We start from the raw sequence: 20,070 nt of genomic DNA, 5'->3' as shown, positions 1-20,070 counted from the left end.
CCAGAATCTCTGGAGAAGGGACTCAGGCATCAATATATTGTAAAGAGTCCCAGATGATTCCAATGTACTGACAAGTGTGAGGTCCAATGGTTTACTCCCACAATCCTTTGTCCATTAAAAGAAACAGCAAGTGGGTTAGACTATGGAGCTGGAAGAAACTCGGGGAATATTTGGTCATACCCTTTCATTATAAAGGTTAGGAAACTGAGGACAAGAAAGAGTGTATAATTTGTCTCATGGTTACATAGCTGATTGTGGATAGAGTTGGTGCCAAGAGAAATCTAGGTCTTAACATGAGACTCTACTGTTTATTCCTAGATATTATGTGTGTCGGTTTTTTAAAAACTATACTTTAAGAAGGCTGTATAAAGCCCATTATATAGAGAGATTGAACTGCCATTTAGTAGATATACCAAGCAAAGAACAAGAAAATAGCTTAGCAGAATAGTTTGAAATGGAATTTCACAGATGTTTTCTGAACCAAAACAGAAAAAAGATTTTATGGGTCTAATTATACATCGCTGCTGAATTCTTTCTTGCCTAGGTCGCTGGAGTCCTACTTGGTCAAAATGGCTCATTAATGTTGATTTGGCTGCAGGGAAGAAAGTATTTGGCTAGGTTTGAGACGCAACTCGCAGATCAAAGAATTCAAGTTTATTTCAGTACATTCTCTACTATTCAGTGCTTGGCCTTTTAGGGTTTGTTTGTTTGGTTTTTTTAAAGCATGATAGGAAGTTTGAGTTCTTATGTTGGCATAAGTTCTTATTCTTGAGTCATTATGACCTCTCCTAATTTTGTACTCACCCCCACCCATTTTGTTTTTAAAGTAAGTTTTTATTAAGAATGGCTCCTAGTAGGCCTACAAATAGTCATCATAATAAAGAGTGTTTGGGAGACTTTAAGCTTTATAAATGAGCTTAATGCAATCCAAATGAAAGTCCATTCTCTAGACTGGGCTTAGCAACCAATTCACTAGAAATGTCTAAACATTGTTCACAAGTTGAACTGATGTGTTAAGTTTATGATCAACTCTATAATGGTATCACTCAGTTATTTCAGTACAATGATATCTTTGAACACTTAACTCTAGGGTTAGAAGTAGTAGAAAGTATAAATTCATAATGAGAGTTTACTCCAGTATTTTGGAAAAGTGGGGCAGAGATAATATACTTATATGAACAAAGGCATGCAGGGGGGATTGAATCTAGAATCCTCCCTACACTTATTCAGACCCTATCGAAGGAAGCAGTGTTGGAATATCCCTGAGGTCCTTTGACCATGTGGAATTTTTTGTGAATATGGACCCATGAGGCTTGTGGTTAGATTAACTAAAATTAGAGAGTCTATCCATCTCAACTTTAATACTACAGTCAATCCGTTATTCTATCCCAGTTCTCGAGTGTGACCTCTTCCAGCTTAGACTAAACAGAACAGGAAAACTGAAATTCAACTTTATCTTTTAAGTCACTTCAACAAAAGGAAGGAAGCGACATTGACGTTTTGGAGGTTTCCATCATTGCTTTACATTGCTGGCACTGGATCATTTGAGCTATGCTCTGTCATGGTTTCCCTGACACCAGGGACCATCTGGACCTGGATCACCAGGCTCTGGTATATGTGCTCTGTGTATCTCAAGTGAGCTGGGCAGGACAATAAAGTGGGCATAACTTGACATGGAAAAGGGAATGGGGGATTTCTAGTCTAGTGTATAGTATCACCAGAATCACCAGAGGTCTGCATCTGGGTGTTATTGGTTCCTGATCCTCCTAATGATAAAATATTTGCTTTCTTATCTATTATTGTCTCTTTTGTACGTGTCATGTGGGAAAGAGATCGGCAACATAATGACTGCATCCTTGAGCTCAAGGTCATAATATAAGTACATGTTCATCAGCCAGTCCTCTTTTTATTAGATAGATATTGAGTCACCGAAGAAGCCATGAGTGATTCTCATTAATTCTGAGGAAAGGCTATTAGGAGTCCACTGCTTTGGAAGAAAGGATAATATGGCTTTTGGGGGGTGAGAGGGATTTGAAAAAAGCTACCCTTCCCCATATACCTTGGGCTTTAGGCTCAAAGGTAGTTGGCAATCTGGTGGGTAAGTTTGTATAGCAAGCTAAGCCATTTATGGGAAATGGACAATGGACTGAAGTGGTCCAACACAGGGTGAGGGGTGCAGGAGAGGGGAAAGTCCTTATGGTTAGAGAATGGGTAGAAGGTAAAATGTCTAGACTAAAATCCTAGGCTCAGATGCCAGGGTTCCCATCTCACCCAGAAGATACCTTGGCTCTTGGACAGGCCTCAAGTGGCTGGTGGTTGGTATGTATGAGACACTGAAAGAGCTGTGTGACAAGAGGGCCTATAGGGCCATGGCAGGACTCTGCTAAACATTCTCCCCTCCCAGACCTCACTGCAGGTCCAGTGACACAGCGGCTGTTTCAGTCATCAGAGCACTTGCTTTAGTGGACAACATCATCATGTTTTAATGGCAGCACACCAGTCTACACTGGGTTGCTGCCATGGGCTGGGGATACCCCATGCTATAGTGACAAGGACAGAAGGGGACCTCACATGGTTTGGTATGTCTAGTTATGAAATGACAGTAACCAGGAAGTATACCAAAAGAGTATGAAAAAGGAAGAAGATTTCAAAAAGCTACAGTGTTCATAGATAGCTGGGTTGAGCGCCTGGAAATTAAAGGTTGAATTTAGAAGAGCTCTATTTTGTACAATTAGATGGCATAGGATACTATATTTCATTCTGCTTCCCTTGCATCCTAAATCCAAGGGAAGAGAGAGTTCTAAAGAATGAGAAATTTACATAAACAATTTTAGGGTTTTAAATGTTTTTTTAAAATGCTACTACTACCATGGAGCCTCTAGAAATTTTCTATTGCAAGGCCTTTGGGCCAGTGATTTGAGGAGAAGCATTATGAAACTGGCATAAAAACACAGTGAACACATGACTTTTTGAATTCGGCATCTAAATGTACAATTGATAGTATGCTTGATACTTGCAGAAAAGATAGTAAAAAAGCTAAGAAGTCAAGGTGAGGGAAAATAACCATCAGTGTACCCATTGATTCCTAGGTAAATATAGTGACACAATTCATACTCTTTTTAATAATCCTTCCTCTTATCGGCGTATTCTTACCCAAACTGACCTGCAAATATCGCATTGTTTTCATGTCTATCCTTTCTCAGTTAGGGTAGATAATTCTATCAAAATTAAATCCTCTACCTGGTTCTGAGCTAGATATTAAAGAATTCATATAAATGGGTCTAAGGAGTTTGTTTCTTAGAACACACAACATCCAGTTGTGCTTTCTCACTCCCAAGTGAAACGATCCCGGATGCAGTTGATACGCATGTGCAGCATATCTAGCATGTGGACACTAGGAGACAACAGTTCATCCATCTGAGTCTCTCTGTGACATCACCTATGATGTTTATACACATAAACCTGTTAAACAGGTTTCCCTTGACTCAAGTGCATTGCAATAGTCATCTTGAAGATCTACGTGGAAGTTAGAAGAGTTTTAAAAGCATGTTATTTAGAAGCATCTGAAACATTAAGCTATAAACACCAATAGAATTACTTTATGATATAACCACATCAGGCCACTTTAAAAGCAGGCAGGTAATCTTAAACTTGTCCTTTTCCAAAAGCCAGCGCAAGAAGCACGGCTTGATATTTGGTTTGTTCTTTAATTGATCTGGCTGAATTAGATCAAATCCCACTGTGGCTTCCCTTTCAGCCAGAGCCCTACATTGATATAATTCTTCAAGCCATTGCTTGAGTGTTTCTGTACCTGTTTGCAACTCCCGTTTCAGATGCATGCTGTGTTTCAAAGGGTTTAAAGAAAGAAGAATGCAGCTGTCTTGTAACATCAGCACAGAGTAGTCAAACTGAGGTGTATATAGTAATTGGCTATAGACACGGGGAATTATTTTTGTTACATGTCTGTACATAGACCAAAACCATGACAAAAGTTGCGTAGACTCTACTCAAGATCAGTTCAAGTTATCTGATTCTAAGATACTGTCTCTGGATTCTAGGTAGCCTTTGCAGTAGAATATGCCCTTTGTGTTACTGTTCAATCTATCCTTAGACTTGGCATTAACCTTCCATGAGAAACTTGCCATTGTCTCACAATTCCACATCTGCCATGATCTGTTCTAGTTGGGCAAGATATCCACTGCCAACAGGGCATTTAGGCTTCATCTCCAAGAAGAATGTTGGCCCTCCTACTAACTAACCCCATTAAGAATAGTGGTTTTTTAAAGCATCGCTGTTTACTAGTATCTCGTGTGCTTGATATATATTTACTTTTAGAATGTTTCTTCATGATTTAGCTCGTTTCCCTTAGAGAAGACTGGACTGCTCTCAAGACAAAAGAAAAAGGAGTCATTTAAAAACACAAAGGGAGCCCTAACCGGTTTGGCTCAGTGGATAGAGCGTCAGCCTGCAGACTCAAGGGTCCCAGGTTCGATTCCAGTCAAGGGCATGTACCTTGGTTGCAGGCACATCCCCAGTGGGGAGTGTGCAGGAGGCAGCTGATCGGTGTTTCTCTCTCATCGATGTTTCTAACTCTCTATCTCTCTCCCTTCCTCTCTGTAAAAAATCAATAAAATATATTTAAAAAACAAACAAACAAAAAACACACACACACAAAGGGAAATAAAATATATTTAAAAAACAAACAAACAAAAAAACACACACAAAGGGGTATTTTACTTATTTGCTGAATTTCAGGTTTACAGAGAACCAGCAACCTGAAAACCAACCCTCTCCCCTCCTAATAACAGTGTTCTAGCATGCCAAACGTTAGGAAGTTTCCAGAATACTATCTAAAAGGCCAGGGGAGTTCTTCTAGAAGAAATAAGAATATAGGCGCATTTACTTACTTCTTGGTTGATACTTGCAGAAAAGATAGTAAAATGAGACAGATTAACAGATCAGAAATCCCTCCATAATTTCAGGTTCTGGTATACAGGGAGAAAGGTAAATCTGCTAACTTGTTTTCTTGCTTCTTAAGGTGATCCATTAATACTACTTGAGTCTTAAACATTTAAGATCACAGGATCCAAAAACATCCTGAAATATCTAGCCTACCTGCTTTGAAACTGTGAACACAGTTGCACAAATATTCTTCAGTTGCTGCAGAGTGAGTACGGGATGGACAAAGTGGCAGAAATGCACGAATCCTTGAGCTATGTGCATTCTCCAGTTTCATAATGCTCATCATTCTCTCATCTTTTGGGAAATAGTATTGGGCCAAGTAAGTACATGGGAATCAATAAATGCATTTTTAAACCGAGGGATGGAAAAATTCTCAACAGCTGCACATCAACCCCTGCTAAATGGAGCAGATTTGGGATTTTAATTGCCACACAAATGAAACAATACCTGGAACAATAAAGTGTTCTGATGTACTGAAATATCTGTGTACAGTTCATTCACTGCAGAGATAAATGAGCACAGGCAGTTCCAGTTACAATAAAAACACCCTACCGCTTAATATCACACTTTTGCTTATAAAGTGTAAGTGATACAGGTTTTGTTGCACGAATTTTAACTATAAACCCAAGTTAATACAATCAAAATTATACCTGTTGGAATCATGTAAGTCATAATTAATTGATCCTCCCGTCTACACACATGTCTAGACATCGACCTTAGAGACCATAAAGCAATCTGATCAGCAAGTTTGGAAGAATAATCTGGGGATCCTTGTATCTAGCAGAGCTTTCAGGGAAATGTCACTCTTATATAATCCTCAACATTAAAACGCTACTAATCTACAGAAGCTTTCAGGAAGTCAGTTTCCATACCCCCTTTAGCAAGTCATTTAAGGGAACTTCTACAAATAAAGTTAAAATGGATGATGGTGTTTCAGAGAACTAAGATCAGAGTTCTTAGGAAATGAAGGTGCAGCTCACTGGTCTTTCTTGTTTGTATAATCAAAGACCAGGAGGAAAGACCTCAAGCACCACCTTAATCTGTACAGATGTCATCAAGTTTATTCTGGGATTTAAAGAGCAACTTCAAAGATTTGCTAACACATATATTCCACTGAACTGCTTTCTTAAGTCATCTCTTCTAACTTTAAAATCTTTCTAGGGCAGTGGGAGGGGAAAAGAAAATTTGTACCTATTGCATACAAATAGGATATCTAAGAAAACTGACCTGGTTATGTCATTAGACAACATTTTCAAAGGCTCATATCTTGAATATTTCATTTCCTTGCCACCCATTTGTGTAAAATAAATAAATAAATAAATAAGCTACAGAGATAGCATTAACCAATGACTTTGAGGAGCTTAGAAAAATGTTATTTTTTTCTCAAACCCAACATATTTTTTTTCACTTTTAATCTAGATATTATTCTACAAGATAGAAAAAGTAATTAGTGTCTCACCTTTATATTAACATGAAGTAATATTCCACACAATATGCTGTTTCTTATGAATGTCATGCTGCTAGCCTGATAGACAAGTCAGTTTGGATATTTTAAAAGGCAGTAAATGCATTAATTAAACAAGTCATTAGTTCATATGGTGCCAAAGGATTTGCTGCTTCCCAAAGGGCTTAACTTATTTGAAATGATAAATTTACATACTAGGACTATCTAGTTTTTCTGGTTTTCTAGACCATCAAGATGTGTACTGGATCTATATTTATGTCTTTTAAAATGTGTTATTCAAAATCATCTCCAGCTGCAGACAGTTTTAGAGTGAATCCAAAGCTGGGTGACCCTCCACTCCTCCCATGTTAAATGAGTTTGATTTAAGGTAATCTCACTTATTGTATTGTCTAATAGTTGTGCTAAAAACCTATGAATTATATTGGGGTTTTTTTAAGTTGTTTTTTTTTTATTTCTCAGACCTTTGGCTAGAAATTGTGTTGAGTATGTGTCCTTCGCATTAAGTTATTATTTATAAACCTGCCCAGCACTCAAAGTCACAGGTATTTCTACTTAAAGGTCAAGGTTTGGCTTTAGGGCAGTCGTTCTCAACCTTAGAGAACCACTGGGAATCTTTTTAAAATCCTGATTTCAAGGTTGAGAACCACTGCTTCAGGGCAAGAGGTTGGTCAAAGATCTGCTTTACCATGGGGACACTTTCCAGAATAAGCAGGTAAATGAGGGTTTTCTTTTCCCAGGCCTGTTGAATGCATACCATCCCTAGAGGGTCTCATTACCGTTTTAAGATGACAAATCACGGGGGTGTCACCTGAGTCTATTGTTCTAGAATGACATGAACAGGTAGATTACACGGGAACGTCAACATCAATGACTCACGGTAAAGGAAGTTTCCTTGGGTCATAAAAAATTTAATATTTAAGCAAGATACTAGCTTCCAGAGCAATCTTATCTGTTCTTTGAACCATTAATGACCTGAGGCAAAATTCTGTTCCTGCTAAGTAATTGACACATAAATACTTAAGGAAAACATGGGATGGATATAAGTGATTAGCTAGGGCTCCATTTGTCATCTCTCTTGTGATCTCTTCTATGGTCATTAAATAAAAGTAACTTGAGTTGGTCCTTGAAGCTTTAGACAGATCCACTCCACTGTGGCATCTGCTATTTTCTAGTCTTCTTATGTGGGCATTTTTAGCATCAGAGAATGCAATTCAATCATTTGTTTACTTAGCTGAACTCTATAGCCCTGTACAAGGACAAGTCTTCTTTGAAAGCCACTGTTAAATTCCTAATCCAAACTTTATTAAAAAGACTCAATGTGGCAGACAAGGAGGTTAAGACAAATCCTCAAAAAAGTAATGATCAAGGCCTCCTACACTTCACAGAAGCCTTCAAGTGTAGCAACATGTGAAATTGAGAATGTGTCTATAGTTGTAATGTTTTATTAGCTAGCAATGTACTTCTTCGCAAACTATAGAAGTGGATAATTAGTTACACCAAGGAAACTAGTGGGAGAAACACCACTAACAAGTTTTCTTAATTCTTCTAACCTAATCAAAGTTCTACTTTTAGAGCTAATTATCAGAAGTGGGATGTGAATCAAGTATCTTTCTCAGGGTCACTCTCTCCAGTATTGAGGTTCCCTCCTTAAATGCCATTCTACATGTTCACCTCCATCTAAGAAATTCCCTTAAAGGAAAAACAAATGCCATCCCTTCTCACTCTAAAGAGTATGTAATTTATCTCACACTGCCTAGCAAAAGTGAATACACAAAGAATAAGTCATTGGCTACCCTACATTTCACTCTGAAGTCATGCTATTAGAAAATGTAAAACGCCTTCAAGTATTATAGCCTTTTTGTTGTTGTTGTTGTTCAGAGCATCGGGGTTTGGTAATCGATCTGCTCAAAGCCATTAATTTAGAGATTGGAAACAAAATTTGCCCCTGAATGCCAGTGATCAGCATGCCAGCAAGTTAGTTCATGTAATAAACCTACATCTCTACTACGTGCCAGGCACTCATCCAGAACAAAATAAAGATCTATTTCCTTAGAGGGTTTACACTTTAGCAGGAGAATCACATACATGGGTTATAATCGTTCAGAAGGTGATACATGCTCAAAAGATAGCAAAGTGGATTGGGAGGGCAGGGTTGGGAATGGCTTAAACAGATTTCTTAGGAACACTGAAGGAACACTACATTTCTAAAAGTTAAATGCATTGAATATTCATTACAGACCAGGTGTGCTGCCAGGACTTTCTCAATTGACCCAATGGGGAAGGTATTATCATCCCTACTTGACAGGAGTAGAAGCTCAAGAACAGTTCACCAGCCAGTGAAAGCCACACAGGCCTAAGCTCTTAACTTCTCTGTGTTACAATAACACATGCCAAAGAAAGAACTAAGGTAGCTCTTCAGACAAGTGCATTACCCAGAAAATACATTTGGGAAGGAGTAATTGATAGCAATGCTTAAAGGATATTTATGTCAACTTGGCTAGGGTAAATACCAGGGTAAAAGGTTGAAGGGTGGGTCAAACGGGATTAGAGTGGTTTATAAAACGATATTTTGTCTAAGTGGTACTGGAAAGACTTTGAGGTTTTGAGCAGTGGTGTGGAGGTCGGGGTGGTGACAAATCCCAGTACAGAGCCATGGCATCAAAGAGTCAGATGGCTTTGTAGTAGGGTGGTTGCATCAATTTACCACTTTGAGTGATTCAACACTGCTGGTTTCTTTCATTTAAAAACTTGGCTACTCTTTTGGAAACAAAGCCTTTTAATGGAAAGGTTAAGGTCTAAAAATCTCAAATGTCAGAGTCAAGGTTATCTCATCATGCCAAGCTATGATGCTCAGTGACCTTCAAACTTCAAATAAACAGTGTCCTAGAGGTGGCTCTAAAAATAGTTAAAGGCCACTACATCTCATAACCGCCATTCTAAGGCCCATTCCATCCTAAAAACAGAATTTCCATTAGATCAGTTTGATAAAAACTTGATATAAGTGAAATGATATTTTGAAATACGAGCACCTAAAGGAACATCTTTTGTAAAAGGCAGCTATTGACGAAAATAATCATGGCATTATAGCTCCTTGCTTGAAACAGAATATATGGCATTTCCCATTTTACAGATGTTTCCCTATATAACTATTGAAAGACTAGAAAGATCAGACCCAAGAAATGATGACTAAGTAGGATGGAAGCAGGGTGAGAGACAGATGTCTGCTTCTCACACATTTAGAATAGTGACATTAAAGTGACACGTGCCTTTATGTACTTTAAAAATCAAATTCCTCAGAGATATGTAACTTGTCAGCAATATTTAAATGTAGGTAAATCTATAGTCTAACTTGGGCTGAAGATAAACACGCGAAGATGCTCTAGGTTCAGTTACATGAAATTACATTCAAAGGCTAAGAGGATCTCCACAGTGAACATGTCTGAGAGCATCCAGAATGCTGCCCACAGTAAGCTTTCTAAGCTTTTCACTACCTTCTTAGACATCATTAATTGGTACTTACCTATCCAGAGTTGTTGAGAAAAGCTGTTGATATATTAAAAAGTGAACAGTACATTTTGAATTAAGTGATAACTAGGATTTGGAAAACCTCTCTCTTTTTTTTTTTTAAATCCTCACCCAAGGAGATGTTTTTATTAATTATAGAGTGAGGAAGGGAGAGGGTGGGGTAAGAAAGAGGGAGGGAGGGAGGGAGGGGGGGAGAGAGAGAGAGAGAGAGAGAGAGAGAGAGAGAGAGAGAGAGAGAGAGAGAGAAACATCAATCAAATCCCCAACCTAGGAGCCCTTACCAGAAATCGAACCCACAACCTGTTGATGTATGGGACGACTCCCCAATCAACCGAGCCACCCAGCCAGGGCTGGAAAAAGTCTTTTATGCTAGGATTTTGAAAGTTGATCAGGGCATGGTGTACTGCTGGTTTCCAGACTGGTGTTCTTGGAACCACTGGCGTCTGTGCAGACAGTAATGAGCTGTCAACCTAATTTAAGCGTTTTAAAAAGCCTAATGGACATCACATCTTTATCTACAATACAGCTGCACATGCAAAATTTTAAAAACACGTTTCTTTCACTTGGGCAGAGATTGTGTTAAGTCAAAATGATAGCCTTAATTATCCAGTGTTGAGCCAAAGGTTTCATCTATTTTCTCAATTTTTATTAGCTCTTTAGTAAACAGTTTAGCGAATATTCTTAAATAGGAAAAACAGAAGGAGACTAAGGAGTTGTCCTTGGATGAAATATCAGGTTGAAAACTAGTCACCACTATTATTATTAGCCAACTGATTATACCATCGGGACAGATGGACGTATGCGCGCTGATGGATACTCCACTGGTAGAAGTTAAACCAAGAACTTGAAAAGACCACACCATCTGGAGAATTTCAGTAACAGCTTGTCTGCTTTTCTCAGGCCCTGAGCAGATATAAACTAGAGGAACATATGGATATTACTCATTATAAATAACTTAAAGTTTTTTAAAAAGGATTCATAACTGTTTTACTTATACAACAGATGATAAGGCAAGCTCAAGTTTCCCATTCTGCTTACTCTATAATAAAAATGTACAAGTAACATTACAAATGAGTAGCATACATAACGTTACAAATGATGAGTCATACATTCACCTGGCTACCTGGTTATTGTTTACTGAACACCTACTGTGTGCCAAACACTGTATTATGCTGGATATACAGTGAAAAAACGGACATGGTCTTTGCTCTCAGGGGCTTATAGTACAGGCAAGGGAGAGGGAACAAGCAAATAATAGTTACAACTAAGTGCTTTAGAGAAAATATTTCTGATTATGGTAGAACACTTCACTGCCATTAATAATGATTCATAAGAGCAAAATTAGTGCTTCATACTGCAAGGAATTTTATATAAATTACTTTCTTAATATCAACCATAGAAAGATGCAAATGTTGTCTTAAGGGCTAAATTAGCCTCCTCAACAGACAGTTTTAAAATTATGACATTTACTTGAAGCATTCCTTACGAGGGGGATATGCACATTTACTGTTTGGGAGTCTCCTATAACCATAATGTAGTCTGCAGGAGTGTCTGTGTGCCGGAGCCAGTGGGAGGGAAGAATCTTATGGTACATCAATCAGGTCATGAAAGATACCTGTGATGCTCCCTGCAGAGTTACCTTAAAATCCGAAGTTTTGAATTGACAATGTTTTCATAAACATCAGAAACACCATGTTCATTTCGCATTCAATTTTCACACTGCAGAAGGGCAAGCAATTCAGAGATGACAAGAACCAAATGTGTTCTTTGGCATTTTGATTTGTTGATACACTTATTTATGCATTCATTGGTTGATTCATGTCTGTGCCCTGACTGGGGATTGAACCCAGAACCTTGTGTATCGGGACGACACTCTAACCAACCCAGCTCCCCAGCCAGGGCTCCTTGGCATTTTGAATTGCCAGATTTTCTGAGTGCAATCATGTCACTTTCCGATCAGGCCAAACTCCTGAATCGCAGATTGAAATGAAGCAATATTATGAAAGTGTGCTGGCTACCCCCTCCCATGGCCTGTCGTGGCTTTGATTATCTAAGGAGCACTAGCTAGTTGCAAAAGATTTAGCAAGGTAATGTCAGGTAACTCTTGGTTAATGTGACCTTTTGAGAGAGATAGGACTTTATTTTCACCCTCATCCAGTGTTGGCTGCAGGAGGTATAAAAAGTCCAAAACAGGATATGGCTGCATCCAACGTTTCTATTGAAGAGTTCTTGTATAGAAAACAGAAACTTTGTGCCTCCATATACTACCTGAAAACAGAACTACAGAAGTCATTTTGCATATGGATATACCTAAAAGATCCACAGCAGTACTGTCTGTAGCCCAACATGAAGCTAAGGTTCTATCTTAGACTGTTCACACTGATTGAAACTGGCAAAACTTCCACCCTCTATTTTCCATAATTACCCTTTATTTTCACACCTTTCCTTCCTCCTCATCAATTTTTTCTCCATTCTAGCATTCCTCCCCAACCTGCCTCATTGCCACCCCAAGTTCCTGCTTCCAAACAAGCGATACTATCTTGTCCCTCACAATTAGCCAACTCATATTGCAGTGTTATTTTTATATTTCCTAGAAACACGGCATAAATACGTTTGAGTATATTTAGAATATACTTGAGGTAAAGAAAATATTTGTGGGGGAAAAAAAATCTTTGTGGGATAAAGTTTTCCTTCTTCTCAAAAGGTTCAATGAGAATCAAGTGGTAGGAGACGCTACCTGTACCTGACCTACATTGATGGCTGAATTATTGCAGTGATGTCCTATCAGACGTCCTGGCCTTCCTGACTCTCATTAAGCAGGCACCATGTTCAATTCCAAGACTCACTGTCAACCAGAGATTCAAAGCCCTTCATAATTAGAATGCACAGTATAACAGTATATGTATCCACTGGTTCCCTGGGGAAGCTAATTTCTTCCGCATGGGACACACACACACACACCATGCTCTCTCATGTTGCCTTCCTACCCTGTAATACCTGTAATACTTACTGCCTTACCTATTTGAATTTCTACCTGTCATTCAAAGTCCACTCAAGGTGTGCTGTCTTAGGGAAGTCTTCTCTGACTCTCACCAGCCCTACCAATTTCCTATAGTTGCCATGACCTAGTGTTGCCCTCTGATTCATGTCCAAGTCTTTTCCTCACTCAGTGAAGTTTTGAGGACAGAGAATCAGTTGTCCTACTTTTCCAAGCCCCACACAGTCTGGTCAAGAGCAGTGCACTTATAACAATAGGGGTAAAAACATATTTTCCATTTGATCCTTAATATTCAGTTAGGCAAAACTTTTCTCTACTTGGATTGCTGACTTCTCATGAAATACAGCTTTTTCTTCAACTTCTAAGAAATCTCCACTCAAACTCATCCTGCCAATACAGCCAGGTGAATTGATCTGAGTCAGCATTTTGTCTTCCTGGTTTAACAAGGAAAACTACTGCTTAGCGAATAAAAATCTAAGTTCTCGCCTGACATCCAAGGCTCAGTGCAATCCATGTCTCCTTCCTAAACGATACCACCCCTTATCTCTCTGCCACTCTTGGCCAAAATGGCTGTGAACACAGTCATTTGTAGCTCAGAGCCCAAGCTTCTAACCTCTAACCTATGTCATCTCCTCAAAGCCAGACTTCCAATAATTCAGACACACATTTGCTTATGTGCTTCTCCTTAGAATGCATGACCTCCACCATTCCTTTAAAGGCCAAGTCCATTATCACACTGATACTCATTTTTTTCCTCTGGACCCTACTCTGTATCACTTAATTATAATACAGCCATATGCTAGTTGAGTAGTTGTCATTTTCTCAAAATTTCTCATAGGCAGTAATTGTTGACCTCCACGTGTCCACCAGCAGGTGTTAGGTAAATGTTTCCATCCAACTGTCAATAACAACCACTTTCAGTCACTGAGAACCTTAGGCCAGCTGCATAAATCAGAAATCCCAAAGAACGAGTTTTCAGGCAGTTAAGCAAGCACCTATGCATCAAGATGTCCTTCAGAAGACAGCTTGTACACTGAATAAAATACCATTTCAATTCAAGTACATGTATGTTTCTGAAAAGACTCAGCTATAGTTGCCCCTTGGTCCAGGCAGAAATCAATATTAAATCTTATAATCAACCAGCTAAGGATGGAAGAGCCTGTTCTATCAGTTACAAATTTGTTTTCTACTTCAGAAATGGGGTTGCATTTAAGATGTTAACTCTAGAGGCAATGGTTAAAACCTCCCCCCACAAAAAAAACAAACAAAAAATAATATCCCCCCCCCCACCAATACAGAGCTGAGACTTTCTTTTAAAGGACAGATATTTGAGCACCTACTATGTGTACCATTCTGACTTCTGGTCCTCTAATCTAGAGGCCAATTATATGTTTCCTGTCTCATCTAACATTGTGTCTCAAAGCCAAGCTGGTTCAGCATTCTTCATATGAGTACGCCAGCCTTCAGAAATAGATTCAAACACATTTGGCTTATTTCTGCTACACTAAATGGTAGCAAAAAGCACTTTAGCATTTGTACTACACATTACAGAGGATTATAACAGGTCTTGGTCTCCTAATAGGACACTTGATATAAATATGAAAAATAAATGAGGCCAGGTGGGTGAAATGCTTAGAACAATGGGGGCAGCTACATCCAATAAGGACACATTTAGTGAAGTTACTCTTCACTTTCCAGTTATTTGGGTGTGGATTAACTCTAGACCTCAGGAGGACTCAACTGTCCTGCACACATGAGATTCAAGTGGTACCTTTAGAGCTAACACTTGGGTGCCTGTCCTGATTTATAAACCATTGCCTCATTGTCCTGCTTGACCCTTACATTTAATAGTTTCAAGGTATGTAGGAGAGATGGCCTTCTAATTTTCAGCTTGAATGTGGTCATGTCTAGATTTTACCCTGCCTAAAGCTCACAAACAACAAGAACAAGACCATTTGTTGATATCAGCTTAGCTATTACATCCAGAATTGTAGTTCTAGAGCGTACATTTCTGAAGCAGCAGCACATTATACTAATGGATAAAATGAAACTCAGATGTTATATCTCTTGCCTTAAATGACTAAGCTGGGTTGTGAACACAATGATTTGTGGTTCAGAACCCAAGCTTTTAACCCCTAACCTATGACGCCTTCTCAAAGCCAGACTTCCAATTCTCTACTTCTAGATCATATCCTTGTACTTTTCAGTCTAAGGGTATGATCTCTGCTAACCATCAGTCTCTGATTATCATCAGTCATTCCTAGGACTGTTTTGCAAGGTGAGTGAGGCAACTAAGGGTCAGAGACCTTGAGAAGCTTGTCCAAGGAGTGGCAAGCCTATGTTTTACATTCTTTGCTTCACAGGATGTAGACTTTTTTCTCCATCTCTACTCACTGGAAGTTCCTCCATTGCCAACCTAGTACATACTTCACATAATAGGGACTTAGTAAATATCCAGGTAAACACCAAGATTCAAATCATACACATTCATGCTTGAATTCCAGCTCTACCACTTCATGATACCACCTTGGGCAAGCTGATATCTACTGATCTTACTACAGTTAAAAAATGGAGATATCTTTTCTATCTTAAGTTATTTAAAGTGAAAGTCAAATGGGAGAATGGAACATTACTTCATAAACCATAAAACTCTATAAAAACCAAGTACAGTATATGCATTTACCATTATGGAGAGGGCTTCATCTGCACTCTGGGTATGGCATGAATAACAAAATAAAAAATTTTATAGGTTAGAGAAAACCATCTGGTTCAAGGGTAATGGTCTAGTTTACTGGAATCTTTTTTTAAAGAAGTAACTGGGACAGTCTCCTAATAAATGGAGATTAATTATGCTCTTTTAAAACCCCAGGAATGGGGAAAAGATTTGGAAAGGAGGTGATAATATAAAACTAAGGAGTACATCGATTTTCCTAGGATCAAGAAAGCAATAGTTGAGATAGCAGGAAAAAATCTCAAGGTCTGTGCTTTTGCATCTTTCTGCTCCCAAGATTCAGTGAAACTGAGCTCTATTTAAATGCTTTGCTTTATTATGTCCATGACTGTAGGAATTCAGATACTTCATTATGCTTTCCATTAAAACAACTGAATTATAAAGCAACTGAATTTTGAAAGTTACTCTATCATCATGTGTTGCTCTTGTTGAAATACAGCTGGATGGACCCTAGTGCTAGAGTTTGGTTCAGTGGTTCCGGGATGGGAACCAAGAATTTGCATTTTTAACAAGTTCCCAAGTGATGCTGAAGTAGCTGGTCGGGGGACCACACTCTGAGAGCCACTGCCTTCCGTGAGTTCTCTCGAGCTGTGAAATACACGCCACGCCTGCCCCGTGTCCAAACCGGAAGACTGAATTAATCTGATTGTTAAATGAGAACTTACGGCAGCAGTTCATCTGTCACATAAAGATCTAAGTCTATTTCATTGTAATACTTTACAGCCCATCGCTAGGGAGAAATAGGATAGCTTTTTAGCCAGAGAAAACCTCACCCAAACTTTTTCCAAGTTGTACGGGGTTTCAAACCTAGATTTTCCAGGACTCTTACCTATGCTTCCTGCTCCCTTTACTCTGTGGTTACTTAAAAACATCTACAGGACAACCCTCATGCATTCTGCCTCCTGGCAACTTCCCTGAAGCTGAACACAATGGCCTTCCCTATTCACTCAGAATTCTTACCAGCGTATGGCAGTTAAAGGCTACTTGCCCTGATTTATACGTCATGGGAGCACAGAATTCTTACCAGCGTATGGCAGTTAAAGGCTACTGAGTTATACGTCCTGGGAGCAGAGAAAAATTGCCAGGATACGTCTATATTGAGGCAATAGCTTTTATGTTCCTTAAGTTTCATAAGTCTTAATGCTTTGCTATCTTGATGATGTAACAAACAGTTAAGAGTTAGTCAATTAAGTAGTAGAGTTCAAACAAGTTTAAAAGAAGAGGAAAGGGATGAGGTGGGCAGAGAGAAGATTCTACCTCACTTAATAAAAAAATAATAATAACTTCCATTTTTAGACCAGGAAGCGATTTGTTCCGATTTTCCTTACCCTAGAGTGTCAGGCTTTCTTCCAAGGTATGAGAAGGATTTGGGTAAGGGAATAACCATGGCAACCTGCCCAGCTATGTGGGCAATGATAGTATAGGGCCGCCTGCCTCAGAAGGTATTTTATTTCTAGCCTAGTCACTCAGTTTAGCACGGATGGTCCCTCCCTTCCCACTTCCTTTTGCTGTAATGCTGACTTCAGGGGGAAGGGCTGCCCCCTCTCAGAGGGAGTCTGAGTGGGGGGAGACCAGAGGAGGTCAGCTTGACCAAACCCCACTGCAGGGTTCCACGCAGAGAACAGCGAGTAACTCCCTGTCTGTTCTAGCGTGAGCACAGCAAACATGCTGGCTTTGTTCACAGTAAGTGCTTGAATGATTAACATCTTGCAGGTAGATAAGCGGTGTCCAATTATGACAAAGATTCTCCATTCTGTCTTCAGTTCTCCCAAAGATAACACAAGTCAGTTGTTCAAGGGACAAAAACAGAAGAAAACATACATTTCTAAGGGAGATAGAATAAAATATTTTAAGCATGTTAGATGAAGTCTGCCCAACAAACCTAGGGGTAGGTACAATTATTTCCTCCAGATAAGAAAGCTGAAGTACAGAGATGCAATTTACCCAAGGCCAGGTGAGCAGCAGTGGTGTGGCTGGGATTTGAACCAGGACCTCGGGAGGCAATGGGATTCCAGAACCCACACTCCCAACGGCTCCCCAATCGTGCTGGGTGGGAGGCAGAAACTGGCCTGGGCTAGCCTTTTGTGTCCACTCTCAGCATCATTTGTTTCCCTCGTCAGAATTAGCATGTTTTTTTGAAGAGGAGGGGACTGGATGACCTGTCTCCCTTCTGATTCACACAATCAATCAAGTCAGGAATTGTTCCCAGGAGTTACGTTTCCCTGAGGCCATTTCATCTGAATGTGATTTGGGCCTATCTCTGACCAAGTCAGTGGCATGCTTCAACGTCAGATCTGCACAGCGGCACCAGGGAGAATTTTAAATGACCACATCCTGCCCCTCCGGTGTTTCATGTCGCCAGTCTAGTTCTCATTCTGGTTCTGTTTGGAGGGTAGAAACCTGATGTGTTAGGTCAGTTACTGAAACCTCCCCAACCAGTCCGCTTTCAGGCCTTTTTCCTGGGGGAGGAATGTTCTGGGGGCCATGAGGGCAACTAGCACCCCGAGAGCTAAGTCTGCAGCAGCCTTCTCAAGTAGTTCGGCACCTTAGTTTTGTCTTTAAGAAAAGTGTTAATGATTTTTTCAAATACATTCTTACTGATTTCAGAGAGGAGGGGAGAGGGAGAGAGAGATAGAAACATCAACGATGAGAATCATTGATTGGCTGCCTCCTGCCTGGCCCCTACTTGGGTCTGAGCCCACAACCCGGGCATGTGCCCTTAACCAGAATCGAACCTGGGACTCTATCCACTGAGCCAAACGAGGTAGAGCAAGAGCATTAATTAAATCCTCAAGTCAGGAGACACTGAGGAAGAGAAACTCATGAAGCCTTCAAAACGGTTCCAGATGAAAAATATTGGTGGTAGCGGGCTTAGGCTTACAGGCACATGAGGGTAGAATTAGAAATGAGCAGCTGTACCACGCTTGCTGGGCCATCAAGGGCCAATGTCTCCACAAAGCCTCCTACCGGCCGGGAGCCACTCGGCAAGGCATTTGCTATCCTGCTCTCTTAATCTCCAGGTGACTGAGGCCCGGCCAAGCAGGCCAATACATCTCACCCCCAACCAGCTGACCAGCAGCTTCCAGAGGCCCCGTCCCATCTTCAGTCCAACAAGTGTCTTGAAAAGCAATTCCCTTCAACCCAAATGAAGTGACTGAAATCCATTAAACCTTTCGAGCAAGGCAACGGATGAGCTTAATGCATAAGAATTTGGACTTTGAGTTGAATCTAAAACTATAAAAAGTCTAGAGTAGAAATGCAGACTTTGGATTGTCCTCAACTAAGTAGGCAAGGCTTTTAGCCAGTGCTGCGCTGCCTTCTCTCCTTCTGGCCTCAGGTGAAGATCAACTGCGTCTAAGATCACGAGAATGGCAACTACGCATGTGTCACGGTTCAAAGTTGGAAGACGTTCTCTGCCATCTGCTTGTTCTGGTCATTCATTGAAATGTGGGAGGGCCTAGCCTAGCTCAAGAAGAACTGGTTTCTGGGGCAGTCATCTAAGAAGGGATAGAGATGGCGGAGGGAAGGAGAGGGAGAAGTTAAGTTATTCAACTACAACAGAAAAATAACCCAGTCCGCTTTAGGAGAAAACGGATTAAGAATTTAGAAGAAGACATCTGTCCCACAACCACACATTGGGAAACACCACTCGGTCTCCTCTGTGCTTTCTAGACCGTCCACAGTGCACACTGTGTTGTGTTGTGAGGACTGTTTACTGCCACGTACCCAGCACTTCACCCAAAAGGTCCTTCCCCAGAGATTAAGGAGACCTCAATGCCAAATACTCCTGAATTCTCAAGACAATAAACTTTCCTACAGTGTCATTGAGGCTTGTCTGCCTTCAGGGAGGGAGAGATAGAACCTGGGGTGGGTGGGCACCAGGCCCAGAGGAGAGCACCTAACCAAGGTCTGGCCGCTGGTGTAGGAGACCACGCATGGAGCTGTCACAGAGCACGGAGACAAGCCATTTGGTGGCTGCAAGGCTCTCCCATCCCAGCTAGATCCTTCCTCCCCAACAGGGAGTCGATGCTCCTGAGTGGGGAGCCAAGTTCTAGCCCGTAAGGGAGGTCAGTTATAAAGCCCACCAAAGCCATTCCCAGAGCCTTATCAGATGTCTTGAAGGCATTTGTGTAACTTTCTTTCCTCAGCCACTCCTTCTGTTCGCCTTACTTCTGTCTTCTTACTTCTCCCCCACTCCCCTGCCTGGCCTGATTAGGGCCAGAAATTTTTTCATTAAGTCACTTTATAGTGCAATAACAACATTTACTATTCATGAAGTCGCCCCTCCATAATTTTTAAGTCTTTCCATGTGTCTGGAAGCTGATTTCTGCTCCGCTCATTTTACAGAGTGCCTCTCTTCCTTCCAAACACAAACTACAGAGAAAGAGG

General features: G+C 40.3%; 1 protein-coding gene across 4 annotated transcripts in view; it reads right to left on the bottom strand.

Annotated features, from left to right (window-relative positions):
- DAB2 (Dab, mitogen-responsive phosphoprotein, homolog 2 (Drosophila)) overlaps positions 1-20,070 on the bottom strand; it is a 159,421-nt gene that overhangs the window by 28,008 nt on the left and 111,343 nt on the right. The window lies entirely within an intron of this gene.

This window comes from Myotis brandtii, unplaced genomic scaffold, assembly GCF_000412655.1.
Source record: "Myotis brandtii unplaced genomic scaffold, ASM41265v1 scaffold384, whole genome shotgun sequence".
NCBI classification, from domain to species: Eukaryota; Metazoa; Chordata; class Mammalia; order Chiroptera; family Vespertilionidae; genus Myotis; species Myotis brandtii.
Note: the sequence above shows the minus strand (reverse complement) of the source record. Positions and strands in the feature narration are given on the sequence as shown.